The sequence below is a fragment of the Echinops telfairi genome, unplaced genomic scaffold, assembly GCF_000313985.2.
Source record: "Echinops telfairi isolate 266 unplaced genomic scaffold, ASM31398v2 ScPeMD7_60;HRSCAF=208, whole genome shotgun sequence".
NCBI classification, from domain to species: Eukaryota; Metazoa; Chordata; class Mammalia; order Afrosoricida; family Tenrecidae; genus Echinops; species Echinops telfairi.
This window is the reverse complement of record NW_022103958.1, coordinates 12,403,666-12,414,609: the sequence shown is the minus strand read 5'-3', so window position 1 is coordinate 12,414,609 and position 10,944 is coordinate 12,403,666. Positions and strand designations below refer to the sequence as shown.

The following is a 10,944-nucleotide window of genomic DNA, read 5'->3' as shown; positions in this document are numbered from 1 at the left end:
ATTGCTATAATATTCTTTAAGTTACCAAGGTACTCCTGCTGATAAATATTTTTCCTTAATATTTTGATTATGAAAATATGTTTGTTAAGTGATTATGCTTATATTTATCCCATTTTTATAAATAAATGAAATAGTGAATAAACCAAGATGTGGAATTACTGAATTCAATTATATATATATATACACACACACACATAGATGAACTTGAGTCAAAAAATATTGCTACTCAAGTGACAGTTCATTCATGCAAGGATTTATTCCAAACAAAATGTATTTAAACGTGTCTCTGTGGTCAGTGAAGGGTTGTAGACTAGTGCTCTCAGCAGAGCACTTTGCTTTGTCTCATTACTATGTGCAACAGGAGGAAACACGGCCTAGTCGAGTGACATACTAACAATTGTTCTTGGGTCTGAGTCCACCAATACAGCCACCTTTTATTGGTGTCACCCTACCGAGTCACAAACAGTGAATGAGTCTACCTGGTAATCCACAGCTCTGTAGAATAAGTCCAGGGACCATTTTGTAATTAGATATTTTTAATAAAAATCTGATATATTCTTTTATTTTTTTGCTTACTTGTGGGAGTTTCCAGTTAAGTTGATATTGCTAACTATGAAGACATGTGCATTAATTAAATGTCTTTCATATGTGGGACATTCATGAATCTTTGGGGACCAAAGGGAGTAGTGTGCCTCTATGGACAATGTTCCCCAAATGTGTCCACATACTTACACCAAAAGCCTAACATTACTATATCATATGAAAAGTAGAGAGTAGAATTACATAATGGTTCTTGAGATAAAGATATTATTCTGCATAGAATAATCTTGATACTTATGTGAAGGATACGAGAGATGTCAAAATCAGAATAGAAGGAGATGGTTGATGAAAATGAGATTAAAATGTGGGAATGAGCCAAGAAATGCAGGCAATTCTGAAAAGTTGGACAACAAGCAAGAAAGAGATTTTCCCTGGGGGTCAACTCTGCCAACATCATAAATTTAGCTACAAAGAACTTATTTTGGATATTTGACCAGTAACACTGTAGAAGAATAAGCGTCTATGTTGGTTAAGCCACTAAATTTATGTTAATTTGTTACAAAAGTATTATGAAAACTGTATGCATACATATTACATATATTTTCTATGTAATACTATATATGTTATTTCAATTATGTTCTTATAAACTACAAAAATTATTACTTTTGCTTTTCTCAAAAATAACATTTTAGGTTTATTTAGAGATATTTTATGAGAAAATTAGATGACAATTTTGAGGATCATGGGGATCATAAAATCAAAGTAAAAATATAAGGTTAGTTTAAGATTTTATTTGTTAAATATGTCACAGTTTTGAATAGAAACAAATTGCTGGCTGCATGCTGCTTATGTTCTTGAGAAGCATGATAATTAGGATATACATGTACATTATTTATCTGATTATGATAAGTGCTTTACAGAAAAGATTAAATGAAACAATAAGAAAAGGCAATGAAGGGCTTGAGCAAACCATTTTTAATTAAATCATTAGACAGGATGGCCAAGAAAGTCTAAACTAATAATTCCATTTGTTATGGAAGAAATCCAAGCTAATATGCATTCCAAAATGCATTTTCCAAAGTAGATTATAAAAGAAAACTTTTATGTGCTTTTCTAAGAAAGTGAGGGTGGGGTACATGTAGGCATCTGAGTAAATAGCATGCTAGTAGAGTGAATGACATATAGAGAAGACTTACAAAAGGAACCTCTTCTCTGGTTTTATGAAAACCAGACAGCCCCTGTAATTGGAAGAGAGTGACTGAGGGAATTAGCAGAAAATGGAGTTTTTGAAGGAAGGAAGAATGTGCAGATTCTGAAGAGACTTTATGAGTGGATGAATGTCATTTCCTCTGCTTCCCACTATAATCAAGGGTCTAAGAGGCTTTAAATCTTGAGATGTGAATAAGCTCATCTTCCTCGCCTGGAGCAATTGATGGGTTTAAATCACTTGCATTGGGGTTAGGAGGCCAGTACTTACCTGGCAGTGCCACCCAGACTTTTTCTAGGGAGGAAGAAAAATGAGGACCTGATGCCAGGGCCTTAAGTGGAGAGCAAATGTTTTGAGAATGATGAGGGCAATGAATGTACAAATGTGCTTTACACAATTGGTATGTATGTATGGATTGTGATATGTGTTGTATGAGCCCCTAATAAAACCATTAATAAATAAATAAAGTAAAAACAAACAAGTCAACCAAAATTGCATTTGACTTTCTGAGGAATCAGATAAACTTTATGGAGATAATAGGTAAATTGCCTTCACCCACTGAAGAGTTTTGTCTCTTTGGGGCACTTAATATTTTAATATTCCCATTATAATTCTGAGAGCTATCCCTCTTTTAGAAAATTGCCAGGATTTAGTCTGATCATTTTCATTTCCATACCATGCTCTGTGTATGTAGCATCATTGCCAGGGCTCCCTCACCCCATTCACTTTGGACCCTCTCTTCAGATTTAGCAATTCACTGAGACGACTAACAAAACTCATGAAAAGTGCAATATCTATGTTTCTAGTTTTATTATAGGAAAAAGGATACAAGTGAAAAGTCACCTAGGTCAAGGTCTGAGAGCATTTCCAACATGAAGCATCTATGGCCCCCAAAAGGATGTACTGGTCCCCCACCTACTTCAATATACTTCAACCTGGAGCCTCTGGAGTGCCAACTGGCAGAACCATTATGTGACAGATTGAAAGAGCCCACTTCCCCTGAAGTCTAGCCCTAATCAACCTAGACTTTTGTTATATCACAAACATAGACTCTGGTACATTCTGAAGATTTATAACTTCCAAAATGCCAAACTCACTGTACATCACTTTATGAATTCTGTCTCATATAAACCCTACAGAGCAGTGGTTCTCAACCTGTGGGTTGCGAAGCCTTTGGGGGTCGAATGACCCTTTCACAGGGGTTGCCGGATTCATCACAGCAGCAAAATTACAGTTATGAAGTAGCAACGAAAATAATTTTATTGTTGTGGGTCACCACAACATGAGGACTTGTATGCAAGGGTCACGGCATGAGGAAGGTTGAGAATCACCGCAATTGAGGGTTTCTGGAATATAAATACTTATGGAAGCAGACCTTCAACTTTCTGTCTCCGACCAGCCACTGGGTTTGAGGTAAGAAAATTCACTTCCCTCGGTCCATTCTGACTCATAGCAACCCTGAAGAGCAGAGTAGCACTGGCCCTCAGCCGTCTGAGACTCTTTTTTTGTGTAGAAAGTCTCATCTTTCTCCTGCGGAGTGGCAAGTGGTTTCAGACCATGCCCATTCAATGAGCTGACCAAAGCGTAACTCACTGTGCCATAAGGTGCTTCAATTATCCAGGGAAATTCAAGGGTTTGGTTATTTCTCAGGAACGAAAAATAATGGCCAAAATACTTCAAGTAATATTAATGTAAACATGCAGGCATATATATTTATTTAATTTATAAAGAGCTTTGTATTCATCTCTATTACTACAGCAGGTTAACAGATGCTAATCATATTCTATTAGGGGACATTTTCTGAGAAATGTCTGGTTAATACAAATGTTTCCTTATTTATTCTCTCAGAATCATTAACATCATTAGTATGCTATTTTATTTTCTGTACCTAAAATGAAGATGTAATTTTCAGAATATTCAAATTAAAGATTTCATTTCTTTGAGGCAATCACTGTGAAAAGTTACAACCCTTTTGGACAATCCCTGTTATACCAATGAGAAAATAATATGGCAAAGAATTTGTTGAGTGTTCATGCTTACATAGTTGAGCTCCAAACTCATAGCAATTCTTTCCCTTGTTTAACTGACTCATGAAAAGGATGGGATGTCAATGCAGATACACATGGCTTTAACTCTGCGACATCTGGAAAGGCAGAGAAGGCTGGTGATGGGAAGGGGTCTACAGCGTATTCACAGACACAAACCAGGGTGTCTTATTCAATTCTGCCTCGTTTGGGCTTGAAGACATTTAATGAAGACTGTTTAGCTGCTGTTGGTGAGGCCTTTGAAGTAACACAAAGGGTTCTAACACACATAAACTATTTCAGATAATGGGAACTTTCTACTTTTAGCCGTAATACTCCGGTATCGAAGTCAACAAGGTGAATCTTGCCTAATTAGATGAAGGTGGGGGGTTGGTCAAATGATATGGAGTGTTGGTAAAGATACTGGCGAAGGAAAGGAATAAAGTAATGGATCATTTGAAACAGCTGTTGGAGAAGTACTATTCCTTCTAACAGTTTGAAACAGTGTTTGAGTTTCATTCTCTCAAACTGTGTTGCCCAAATAAGTGAATCTCGCAACAGGAACTGACGTTCTCTGGTGATTGGGTGGTAGGGGCACATTAGTATGTTACAAGTTAAATTCTCTGATGACTCTTGCTATATTTCTGGAAATTCAATATAGACTTTAATTTTGAGCACTGAACTGAAGACTATTTTCTAGTATGGAGGAAATGGGTGATGAAAGGGAACTATAACTTGCTATTCATGAAATTAGGTTCAGTACATTATTTACATTAGTTGGAGCATTTAATTTCATGTTATACAAGCAAGTTTGGCTCACACACAAAGTTTGGCAAGGACGCAAAGCTATATCTGTACATGGGCACATGTACATGAACTGAAATGATCAGAACTTTCAGTGTGCCATGTGATTTATAGGGAGCAATAATTTTTAAAAATATGGCATTGTATTTAAAAATCCGCCTTTTCATAAGTTTTAGAATATTCAGTATGACTAACTCCTTCCTAAAACTAGAAGTTAGGTTCTAATAGGTCAAGATTCTAATTCCTTTACCCACCAACAGTCACTGACAAGAATCTACCCTAAACATTCCTAGGAGCTGCTCTTTTAAGTGCTTACTTCTATAATTCATGGTAGATACTGGCTGATGCATGTAAAAAGTTCTTTGTATTGAAGTTGAGTGTAGGATGTTTCATATGCAGAATTGTAATTTTAAATTCTAGCATTATCACTTAGCATCTGAGAATTCTTGGGATAGTTACTTTACTTCCTTATGTTTCAAGTTATTATCTGTAAATACATATGATAAAAATCACAACCTCATAATGATTTAGATTTTAATTCCAAGAAAGGAATCATAGAAAGCACTTAGCATATCAGAGAGGAAACAACTGGGATGTCAGTTGTCAGAAAGTTTGTGTTTCCATGATATATCTTCTTTAGAGGACTGTGGTGCTCTACTTGGTGGTTCTGATTCTTATTCTTGATTGTAGTGTAGCTCAGGCACAGGGAAGAAATGATGAAGCCAAAGAGCTAAACAGAAAATTTCAAAGGGTAGATCAAAAAGATGAAGTAACATAATATAATAAAGCGTACAAATATGTAGAGTTAGAAAACCAAAAAGGGGGGAGTATTGAATGATGCGGGAAACATCAAAGGAAGATGGAAAGAATACATACAAAGAGTCACTGGGCCAAAAAGAACTAGTCAACACTCCACCATTTCAGGAGTAGCACGAGCAGAACCTGTGGTGCTGAAGGAAGAAAGTCAGCCACACTGAAAGCATTTGCCAAAAATTAGGCTCTGATAACTGATGGAATACCCTCTGAAATATTTCAACAAGTTGATGAAGCACTGGAAACACTCACTCTTCTATTACAGGAAATTTGGTGGATAGCTAATTGGCTACCAGGCTGAAAAAGAACCATATTTCTACCCAGTCAAAAGAAAGATAACCTAACGGAATGCTCAATTATATAACAATATTATTGATAGCACGTGCAAATAAAATTTTGCTTACAATCAACAACATTTGAAACAGTACACGAACAGTGAGTTTATAGAGATTCTAGATGGATCCAGAAATCATGGGATATTATTTCTCATGTCAGTCTTGATGCAAAGCAGAGAATACTAGAAAGATGTTTAGTTGTATTTTATTGACTATGCCAAGGCATTTGACTATGGATCATAACAAACCATGGAAAACGTTGAGGATAAAAATGGAAATTCCAGAATAAGTCATTGTGCTCATGTAGAAATTGTACATAGATCAAGAGGCAATTTTGCAAATAGAACAAGGGAATGTGTAAGATTTAAAATCAGGAAATGGATTATATCTTCGTACCATACTTATTAACTGTGTCTGCTGAGCCAGTCATGAGAGAAGCTGGATTATATAAAGAAGAATGTTGCATTAGAATGGGATTAAGACTTATGAACAATATGTAACATGCAGATAGCATAACACTTGAAGCACTTGCTGATGAAGATCAAGGATTACAACCTTTAGTGTGGATTTTGACTCATACAAAGACCACAATTTTCACAATGGACCAATAGGTAACATCGTGAGAAATGGATAGAAGGTTGAATTTGTCAAGAATTTCGCCTTGCTTCGATCCACAATCAATGCTCATGGAAGCAACAGTCAGGTGATCAAAAGATGAATTGCATTGGGTAAATCTGCTGCACAGACCTCTTAGGATTTTGAAAGGCAGGATGTTATTTTGAAGACAAAGGTGTACCCGACCAAAGGCATGGTATTTTCAATTGTCACATATGCATATGATAGTTGGACCATATAATAAAAGGACCTAATATGAATCAATGCATTTACATTGTGGGGCTGGAGAAGAATGTTGAAAGTACTACTGATTGCCAAAACGGCGAATAATCTGTCTTGGAAGAAGTGTGGCCAGAGTGCTCCTTACAGGCTCGGAGACTGAGATTTTGTCTTACATAGTTCAGTCATGTTGTCCAGAAAGACCACTTTAAAGTCTTCGTGTTTGGCAAACTAGAGGAACAGTGAAAAAGAGGAAGGCCCTTACACAATTGCCACAGTGACTGCAACAATGGGTGCAAGCATGGGAGCAATTGCGAGGATGATGCAGGGATGGGCGGTCTTTTGTTGTGCTGTATAAGGTCTCTGGGTCAGAATCTATTTGTTGACACTTCATAACAACAACATTTGGTTCGTCTGTGGAAATGGGTGTAAAGCGCATACATTTATAAAACTCATTGAAAGATCTATGAAAATGGTTTACTGAACGGCTGTCGTCTTTACTTTAGCTCTTTCCTTTTCTGCATCACAGGGCTCGTTTTAAAGAAGAGAGACTGCTTCTTAGAGAGGCCAACATCCCACAGCTCTATGACTGGTCTTTACCACATAAATGGAGAAGCTATGCCTTGTGGCATCTATGTCCATGGCCACATCACAGGTTACCATGGAAACTTTCACTATAACCGATTATTTTCCTTCCTGAAAGATAAACACAAAAAAGAATAAGAATGAAAATTTTTGTTACACAAAAAAATTAATAATGCCCAGAGTTAATTTTAATAATGGCACGTCTTTTCATAATATATGAATATACATAAGAATATGCATATGTATGCATATATATATAGGTATATTAAATCCAGGACACAATAAACAGCATTAAATCTAGATTTCTAAGAACAACTAGATATAATATGAAATTTGGAAAGAAGGATTGGGGAGAACAGAATCAATGTAGCAACTTGTCACTAAATTTGATAAAAATCCAAGCAATAAAAGTGAAGTCTTGCTGAGATAGTATTTATGTGTCGTAGTTTGGGGTTACTTGAAGTTATGAGGGAATTCCATTTCTCAATTGTGAATATTTCACATATACTGATATATAACTACAACGTAATAAAAGCCAATGTCAATTTTGAACATCCAAACTTATCGGTATAACTCCATCTTGCTTTCTGCATACCATGAGATTGAGGTTGTTAATAACCACCTACATGTCTCATGATCTTCTTTGTCTAAAGCAAAGATTTAGACTGAGTAAGATGACATAGTTTATACCTAGACCCTAGTGACCCAGGCCATGTGCTACCGACTACCAGGACTTTAGACTCTGTTCTTTTGAGGAGCACAGGGATCTTCATAGGCCACACCGGAAAGACTCAATGTAGACATCCCATTCAGTGAATTGTGCTTTAGCACAAGCTCACCGATAGCTATTGGACTTAAGACAATTCCACAGTGTGAGAACAAGCAGATTAATTCTATCTGAAGGGTATAGAAGTGATAGCCATTGGACCTTGGTTCAAATCTTTTAACTTGAGGGTGCCTAATGAATTCTGGGGAAGGACTACAATATAGTTACTATTTTTTTTTCCATGTCTGTAACAAAAATTTATCCCTGAGCCTCAGCACAGAGGAACAAGGCCCATGAGTGACAGTGTCTCTGTGGCAGCCTTTTGGGCCAGTGCCTGCCTTACTGAATTTGACACAGCTGCTATACTTACTATTTTAATGCCCTACTTGTTCCTCATTTCAAGTATTAATCTTGTAGGAATGGTTCACTGTCAATGAACTTTATGGAAAATTTTCTTCTATCACCCTATGTTGTTTGCGTAAAATTTTCTTCTATCGCCCTACGTAAAATTTTCTTCGAATGCCCTACATTGTTTGCAGAAAATTTTCTTCTATTGCCCTACATTGTTTCAGTCACATAAGAGTGTAATTTGAACAATTATATATAATTCATGTATTGAAGGGCATAGACAGCCTACAATTTTTCTCAACTGTGTTTTAAATCACATACCATTGGATAAATTAATTACATTATCAAGAGAATTAACTTATGCCATAGGATTTATAATATTCTAGAATCAAAACTGACAGTGATGTCTCTAAGGTGAACCAGAGACATATAAACCATAGATATATAAATGGATTTGGAACTTGCACTTAATTCTAGCCCAAATCAAAGACCAATTAGTTCTTATGACATGGCCTTGCTTGTTGCTCACTCTCCTGAATAAATCATTAAAGATTTGTGTGCTATATCAACATGTGTTGAATAAATCAGATGGTGCCCATCTAGCAGAAAGAATAGTATCTAGGGTTATAATGGCAACTTTTCAAACAAGCCAGCATTTTAGTGAGGCATAAATTAAGTCCATATGGAAGAAACACGTCAGCATGAGTCATCCAAGGATTGTAAATAATATAATTCAAATCCAAAGGAAGGAATACTATCAGATCTAAGAAGGCCATGGATGATGGTGGAAACCCAGATTCCATTTTCGTGAATCTCCTCGGATCAGAGACCAGGAATGTGAAGAGCCTTGCTATCGTGGAAAATGCAATGGAGAGTGGAGTATTCTAGATGAACTTAGCTTAAAATTAACGCCTTATCATTTGATCTCCCTTTTAACCTATTTTAAATTTGTTCTACTTTTTAATATTTTTTTACTTTCTTTTCATTTGAGACTTGTCTTCATTTTACTTTGTTATTTTTTTATATGTTTTCTGGATATAAAATTCAGAATAAGTACATTTATAGTGACAGTAACTAGATTAGTGTTTTCTTAGGGGTGTGGCAGGGGAGGTTTCCAAGAAATGGGGAGCTAATATTGATGAATAAAGGAAACAGGACATTTTTCTAAAATGGATTGTGGTAATCGTTGTGCAACACTTCTTGATAAGATTGAATACTTGAATTGTATGTGGATTATGTGCCAATAAAACTGTTTAAAATTAAAAAAACAAAAAACTAACTAAGTAAAAGGGTTTGAAGGAGTCATTTCAACTCAAAATACTTGGAAGTATTCCTAACATCTGGTAAGTGTTTAATAATTATTACTATTATTAGTTATAACCTACCTAAGTTAGGTTTGTCAGACTGGGAAGAACCAAGATAAACTATATTTGAGCCCCAATAAACTTCAGGCTCTAATGTATATTCAAACAATGTCCTAGATATGTTTGTAAAAATGTAGTGATACCAAACATGTTTAAATACATCAATGTGATTGCTTGGTGACTTATCGACAGATTCTCTCAGGGAAGTATTTGTTTTAACCTCATTGGGTGCCTTAGAAGAGGAAGGATCGGTCCCTCTAAGGAGATCTGCTTAGGTACTTTAAATTCAAAGCAGCAAGTTCAGCTGAGATGGCTAGGCAACTGTTTGGAGACCTTCCATATGGGAAACTTGATAGATTTTGTCAAAATAACCAAAATAACAAGATAACCACTTATTATGCAGAAATGCTAAAAAAAATTAAAATTACATTAATGAGAAAAAGGCTAGAAAGTTTTTTTTCCCCTCCAAGGAATCATTTTCCATCATGACAATACTACTCATTCTTTCCATCACGACAATGCTCCACTAATCATGGCTATTCTTTGAATGTATTTTGAGGAAACCATGCCAAGTGCACACTACAGCCCTAATCTTGACCCTCTGAATTAATTGTGTTCCCCCCAAAGCAAATGACATTGAAAAGGAATATGATTTAGTGTCAGGAGCACACTAACTCCTCCATTTTGACATGGTCCAAATGCAGCAACCAGAATTCTTCAGGGCACATGCATGCACACACAAAATGGAAGCACTGCATTCCAAAGTATAGAGACCTAGATGGACAAAGTGAAGAAGCAATGGTTTAATATTTTAACATTTTTGTTTAAGAAATATTTCTATCATTTTGTAGCAATTCTTTTTTCTTACCCTCATATATTTTTTATTAGGAATTTCCTTTTGATGAATAAAATTCAATATTCTCAAAAGAAGCAAGGCTCATGTTATTTTTAATTGTGGGTAGAAATCACTTCATTATATTTAATAATTCTGTAATCTAAAAAATCTATCCTTAAACAATGTCAATGTTTTGGAGTAAATTTGGCTGAAATTTTGTGTGAGACTCTCACAACACCTCTGAACAGAAGCAGGTGGTTCCCTCTGCATCTCTAGTGATGTTTTCCCTGGGGTTTGAAATACATGTACAAGGAAATTAAATAATTTTATTCTAAATAATTATTTCTTGATAGGACTAATGTTTGGGTTGTTTTCCCAAGCAGTTACAAGACTATCTTTAGTGTTAAAAATTATGCAAGTATTCTAATGATGTTATTTTCAGCAGCATCATTCACATTTTATATGTATCAATTCAAAGGCACAGGTGCA

At 35.7% G+C, this 10,944-nt stretch overlaps 1 pseudogene; it reads right to left on the bottom strand.

The window, feature by feature from the left end:
• Positions 1-8,147: 8,147 nt before the first annotated feature.
• Positions 8,148-8,270, bottom strand: LOC115869887 (annotated as a pseudogene).
• Positions 8,271-10,944: the final 2,674 nt, after the last annotated feature.